A 7,425-nucleotide genomic window follows, 5' to 3' on the forward strand; every position below is an offset into this window, starting at 1 on the left:
AATAAATTCAACCTCATATTGAGCCTTGGTTTAAATAGACTAGAATCTTCTAAAAATCCATCTCAAATATTACTTTTCAGAAACAAGAATATTTATGGAAGGCAGAGAGAGGAATTTCTGGACAAAGGAAAGTGTCTTAGTTGATAATTACCAGTTCTTTGATAGCCCTCAAAGAATAAGGCAGACTCTGTTAAGTGGCTCTTGTGTGCAGGACATGATATTAATTCATTTAATCCTTATAAAAGCATTCCAGGTTAGGTATTATTGCCACCATCCCCATTTTTAAAAGGACATAAACATGGCCAAGATATAAGGACATAGACCCTGATATTCCGGTGCCAACGTGCTCCCTCTGACCAAAGGCTATGCTGACGAAATGGTGTGGTTGGAGATTTAGGGATTCTGGCTTGGTCCACCTCACTGAAGGAGAAATGTTATGAAGATCCTATGTGACAAAGGACCTAGTATTTCCTGGGGGCAAAAATATAATGTTTTGAAAGTTAAGGGCATCAGGCTATCAGTCTCTGAGTAAACCACGTGAGCATGAGATTGAGGAGATCCCTGTTTATCTGTCTCTTTCCATATGGGGAACAGCCCCATTCCCTGAGGAGTTTCTTGCACTGGAAACATGTTTATCTCAACTCTGAGCAGTGTTTGTTCCCTGAGGGTCTAGGGAAGAGTCCTGAAGGACACTGACCTTGTTTTAAGTGCTTCTCTTTGCAACTTTCCCTGACTTTAATCTCACAGTTCAGCCTTCGAAGACCCATATTTTAAAAGCTGGGTTGACTGAGTGCAGAAAAGCAAAGGGGAAGAGAAGGGTTTATAAAGATCCATAACCGCCCACACATATGTTCACTGACAACCTGTCTTGGAGAATGGCGCATGCCTCCAGTTCCCTAAGAGGGCAGAGGGCACTTGGATAGCCCACTCAGATGAGAGTTCCAATGAGTCAGCAAGGGGCACCGCAAAATCAATGGTAAAAGTTTAGCTGTCCCTATAACCTGACCTCTTATAGCATCCTGACTCTGAATCCATTCGCTCCTAAAGTATTCATGTTTCCCAATGGAGTGACTTGCCAATCTAAGCCTTCTTGGCAATATTTTTCAGTAACGTCCTCTTGTTCGTTTCTGTAGCCTCATTAATCGCCCAGGCCTTCTGTTTTGTTTCAGATGTCCTAGTTTACATGTGAATGCTGGTGCTTCTGGCACTCTCAGTTCTGTGTATATATAATGCCACCCTCAGCATTATAAATAATTAAATCTAACATTTATTAAGTGCTGATTATGGGCTAGGCAATGTTCTAAGCAATTTATTCATTCAATAAATTTACTCATTTAAATCTTTGTAACAACCCCATGAAACAGGGCCATTTTACAGATAAAGAAATGGGAACACAGAATGTTCCAGCCATTTGCCCAGGATCGCACACTAATATGTGGCCCAGCAAGACTTTGAGTCATACCATTTAGCTTTAGAACCTGTGTGCTCATCCAGCATGCTCTTTACCATCAGTATGTCTGTACTTTGACCCTAATGTCACCCATTGCAGCTTTAACTTATTCATGCAACACTATCAATTCACACACATACATTAGTGCATATGCTGGAGCAAGAGTTTCCCAAAAGATCAAAAACATTATTTAGGAGGTGATAATAATGGCTACCATTTATTGAGCTAATGGCATTTTGCATGCTTTATTAATTAAAGGCATCCCTGCTAAGTTGTTTAATTGACCCAATTTTTAGCCCTATGAATAAGATAGGTGAAGTAGATCGTTCAAGATCATCAGTAGGTCCATGGAGATTTGAACCCATATCTGCCAAATGCAGAGGTCCCTAATCTTTTAACTACGACTTGCAGTTAACCACTAGGCACATCCAGCCTAGGATAGTCAAATAAACACTGATAAAGCAACCGCCATCACTGTAGAACTTTTAACAGCCAATGAAAGAAGGAAGCATTGACAATAATTAGACCTAAATTCTAGGCTTTAGAAACAAAGTGGTTTCTAAAAGTTCAGAGAAAAAGTAGATATGACTCCTTTCCAACACTAAACTTAAAATGGCTAAAAGAGGAAAGAAAGTTCACAGAAAAGAATTCTACCAATCACAAATGTCTTAGTTCTTTTGGGCTGCTATAACGAAGTGCCATAGACTGGGTGGCTTGTAAAACAACAGAAATTTATTTCTCACAATTCTGTAGGCTGGAAGTTAGAGATCAGGGTGCCAGCACAGTCTGGTTCTGATAAGGGCCCTCTTCCAATTTGCAGACTGCCAACTTCACAATGTATCCCCACATGCCAGAAAGAGAGTGAGCTAGCTGTCTGGCCTCTTCTTGTAATGGCACTAATCCCATTCATGAGGATTCCTAATCACCTCTCAAAGGCCCCATCTCCAAATATCATCACAGTGGGGATTAGATTTCGGAGCATAAATTCTAGAGGGATGCAAACATTTAATCCATAACAACAAATGACATTGATCAAGAAGAAAAAAGGAAAGTGTCTTAAAAGCAAACAAACAGAAAAGCTATGCAGAAAGCTCTCTGATCTCAGGTTTTAAAAGAAATGTCTGAAATATGAAAGGAAGCACATGTAACCAAGGACTACAAGCCAGTCATAATGATGTAGGGGAAACAGAGCCCAGATTGCATGGAGGCTTAAAAGGACAGTGTAAAGGCACTGAGAGGGGGCCTTGAACGGGGTTCAGGGCAGGAATGAAAATAAGGAATAGAAAGGCCTAACCCTTGGGCAAGTGGTGGCATGTGGAAAGCTAACAGAAAGACGAGACAATTCAATATTCCTTTTTCTGTCGAAGAAAGTGACCTTCCAATTGGGAACGCTAGAACAAATATGGCCAGTAGGAAACTGAAACCCAACATAGGTAAGGAAACGATAAGAAAAGACCTAGCCACTCACATGAGTTCAAGTCCGCAGGCCCATGTGAGCAACATCCTGCTACACTGAGGAAGGTGGGGGATACAGAGCAGCTGCATGGAGTACTGGAGGATCTGGGGAGGGGGGTAGAGAAGAGAAATATGCTTCAATTTTTAAAAATAGGGAATGAATGCATCAGAGAAAGGTGAAAATTATCAAGACCTGGCAATATTTTTTATAAATATGTAGACTTTTCCTAGGGCCATCATTTTCATAATCATAAAGATTTCTTTAAAACACATAGATATCCCAAATATCTTTGTTAAGTAGTGATCTAAAGTGAAGTAAAAATTAGTAAAATTAGCCCTCGCCGGTTTGGTTCAGTGGCTAGAGCGTCGGCCTTCGGACTGACGGGTCCTGGGTTCGATTCCGGTCAAAGGCACCTACCTCCGTTGCAGGCTCAATTCCCGGCCCCGGTCAGAGTGCATGCAGGACACAACCAATCAATGTGTCTCTCTCACAACAATGTTTCGCTCTCTTTGTCTCTCTCTCTCTCCCTTCCACTCTCTCTGAAAAAGCAATGGAAAAAATATCCTTGGGTGAAGATTAAAAATAATTAGTGAAATTAATTATAAATGAACATATTTCAACATATAAGCCAAGCCTTCACAAAAGTTTAACACTAAGACTTAATCACCTTATTTTCCAAATTACAGTTACTAATAATTAACATGAAAACCATAATTAATACAGATGATACTGTACTTTTCCAAAGCAAAGAAATATATTTGATCTAAGACTTCTATGAATCACTTTTGATATCACAAAATATACTTTACTGAGCAAAAAAATTGTTTAAAATCTCAGAAAAAAACAGACATGATGAAAAGGTACACATATATAAATAGTATTAAAATACTGTCACAGGTATGGAAATGTAGTGTCATCTTTTGAATATAATAAAATGTTAAAAAAGCAAAGGATTGTCAAAATACAGAGGAGTTAAAAATCAAGATCATGAAGTAGTGGCAGCTCTTTCTAACGTGCTCTGGATACTGAAATGTCATGGGGGGAACGAACAGAACTATCTCCGGAAATGGTGGTGACAAAGGAGAGAGGTGGTTTTCAAAAATAAAAGGGACATGGACAACTAACTTACCATCTCCTTCAAATAAAATGAGAATCTCTTGGGAAGATCTAAACCCCTTAGTAGATGTATCTCAGAGCAGTTAATGAAATGCTTCATATTTCAGTAGACAACTATTTCGATGTTGAAAATGATGTGGGAATCAGATGCATATTCATTGTGACACTTGGTAGTTGGCATTTTCCCAAACAGCCACCATGAGTCTGAGATCCTCAAGACACTGATGTCTCCCAGGTGCATGACTGTCTGAACTCTCATTTCAGCAAGGAACATGAACTCTGCTGGGTGTTTCACATTCTGGGTGGAGAACTCTAATTAGGTTTTCGCAGCCTAATTTGACATAGGCATCAAATGCCTTTTTAAATGCATCACTCCACAGAACTGGCCCACCAGGTTTCATTTGGGAAAATAACCAGGTCAGAGACTTTTTGGAGGTTTTTCTATTTTGCACCATGGTACTGCATACGTAATCTCAAATTCTTGTCTATCACTGAGAGCCAAATTTAGAATGAGAAATTGTTCTTGGCATTTCTTATTTTTATCCAAGTCTGTCTAAACTTCAGTTCAATGAGCAAAGCTTGTAAACATGAAACCCCTTATTCATTCTGCCTCCAAACTCTGCACTCCAGAATCCAACCAATTCACAGAGAGCTGTCCAAAGATAAATTTTTTTCTTAATGTTTTCCAGAAACTCATTTATCTTTGAGGGTTTAAGGCAATAAGTATGAAATTCATAGAGTTTCATCATATTGTCCAGAGCCCCTCATAGCAAAAGATAAATACATCAAAGGGGCATGAGGCTGTGTGGCCAGACCCCTCAGAGGATGAGCATAGTGTGGCTTCCAGTGCCCAGAAGGGCAGCCAGTAGGTGGTCTTTCTAGGACTCCTCCTTTTATGGCTTTCCTACTGCAAACCAAGACCTTGCCAATTTTTAAAAGAGTAAATATCCTTTAATATTTAACAGATAATGATTACCAAGATAAATATTAAACATAATTATTAAATGTAATTACTTGTGCCAACATGATTCTTATAAAATAAGATGTATCTTGTTTCTGTTTTGAGAAGTTATCAAGGGAAGTCAACGCTTTCCTCGGTCAAGATTCCAAGAAGACACCCAGCCGGTGTGGCTCAGTAGTTGAGCATCAACCCATGAACGAAGGGGTCACAGGTTCGATTCTCATCAGGGCACATGCCCTAGTTGCAGGCTCGATCCCCAGTAGGAGGCAGCAGATTGATGTTTCTCTCTCATGGATGTTTCTGTCTCTCTATTCCTCTCCCTTCCTCTCTCTCTAAAATCAATAAAAACATATTTTAAAAAAATAAAGATTCCAAGAAGACATTGTCACACTATCTCTATGGACAATATGGGTAAACACGGACTGGATGACAGTTAAGTAAAGTTTTCGTAACTAGTTAAATGACTGGATATATATGCTGCTGGTAAACGTTATTCTGTACACCTGGAAAGTAGCGTGTGGTGATGAGGGTGCTCTTGCAAAAACCATAAATTTGGTAGATTTTTAATGAGTCATATGGATACATAGAATTCAGATACATGATATTTTGATGCAAATGCTTTGACGATATTTTGACAGGCCCATAAAATAATTTAATTTTAAGGAATTTTACTAAAGTGTCAATTAACATAGTTACATACACACTCACTTCCTGATCATCCCATTTCTGAGTGAATTTTAGAGGTACGGCGAGGTCAAACCCAGCGATGGGATGAGGCCTTGAGATGACTGTTGTTCACAGTGTTAGGAAATGAAAAAAGTTTTTTACATTTCGATGCACCCATTTTGATGTTAACAGATCAGAGTAGTTAACATCAAAATCCTTTTCCCAGCCTGATTTTCATACACCCATCTGCATCACAGATTTGGGAATGCCATAGCAATAAGGACAGATCTCTTCAGCATGCCATGAGAAGCTGACTTTCCAGGCTGACACTAATTCATTGAGCTTCTAATATTTGTGAGACTGAAGAGATGGAGGGATAGTTGGTATGCAGGCTTTAGAGTCAATATTCGATAGATCTCCACCACGTAAGACAGTGTCTTCTTGCCTACAGGGAATTCAGGTAAAGACTGCATATGATTCGAGGTTCTTTGGTTATAAGCAATAGAAATAGGCCCTGGCTAACCTAAAAAAAGGACTTTATAGAAAAGATACTAGTAGTGTTTGCATTAGCAGAAAAGACATCCGGATCTTGGGAAAGGCCAGAATCAGAGTAGCTCCAGGGATGTCAGTAGAGAACCCAGATACTGTTTCTGCAGGGAGGGGCCATCAACATCCTCAGTTCTACCAGCCATCTGTCCCTCAGCATCTCTGCCCAAGTTTCAAGGCTTGCCTCATTTGCCCTCCCCTGTGATCAGCAATGCTGGGGTCATGTGACTGACAGCCCAGCCACATGAATGGAAGAGGGCAATTTCCCCAAGGGAAAAAGAAGGGACTGTTACCAAAAGAAAAGGACAATATGCTAGGAAAGAAAGAAAAAACAGATCCACTAGAGACCTGAACTTCAGTCACTCATTTTTAAAAATATAGGTTTGGCCTCACCTGTTTCACATATATTAGGGGTTTTGTTGGTTGCAAGCTCAACAGGAATGTCAACACAGCCTGGGTGGTCCCAGAATTACTGATGTCCCTTGAGAGGTTCCAGAGCCAGCAGCACAACACGTCCATACTGCCTGAACCTTCACAGTGGTCCCCATTCTGCCCTGGGTGGCCCTCCCTGTGAATCTGGGCTCTGGGACACTTCCTCTCATTCCTCCAGCTCTAGGAATGGTAGCTGCTTCCTGTAGTTACTAATATGAAATTATCTCACATTTGCCTTTTTGCTCCCTCTGTCCTTTTTTTTAATATATTTTTTATTGATTTGAGAGAGAGGAAAACATTGACGTGAGAGAGAAACATCAATCGGTTGCCTTCAGTACCCCAACCAGGTGCCCCAACCAGGGACCAAACCTGCAACCCAGGTATGTGCCCTGACTGGGAATGGAACCAGCAAACTTTCAGAGTACAGGACAAGGCTCAACCAACTGAGCCACTCTGGCTGGGCCCCTCCATCCTTCTATAGCTATGTAAGAAGCTCCTGTATTAATTTCCCTGTATGGAAGGTGTGAGAGTGTTCCTAGCTTCCTTTCTGGGTCCTGACTGATGCAAATGCTAAAAACCCAGGTGATGCCCACAGTAGGTGGTGAGGGAGGTTGATGCCATGTCATACTTGGATCATGTGTCTTGTGTAAAGGAAGACAGGGAATGTTATAACCAGCCTCAACTACCTGAAGAGCTTTCATCTGAGAAGGGGATTATACGTATCCTGTGTTATTCCAAAGAGCAGAACCAGGATTAGTGAGAGGAAGTTTCAAGGAGGCAAATTTCAGCTCAAAATAA

At 40.5% G+C, this 7,425-nt stretch overlaps 1 pseudogene across 1 annotated transcript; it reads right to left on the reverse strand.

Annotated features, from left to right (window-relative positions):
• Positions 1–4,136: 4,136 nt before the first annotated feature.
• Positions 4,137–4,790, reverse strand: LOC308562844 (protein NipSnap homolog 3A pseudogene; annotated as a pseudogene). The gene has a single exon. The product of its transcript is annotated as a protein NipSnap homolog 3A pseudogene (transcript).
• Between the last annotated feature and the right edge of the window lie 2,635 nt (positions 4,791–7,425).

The sequence above is a fragment of the Miniopterus schreibersii genome, assembly GCF_964146895.1.
Source record: "Miniopterus schreibersii genome assembly, chromosome: 10".
NCBI classification, from domain to species: Eukaryota; Metazoa; Chordata; class Mammalia; order Chiroptera; family Miniopteridae; genus Miniopterus; species Miniopterus schreibersii.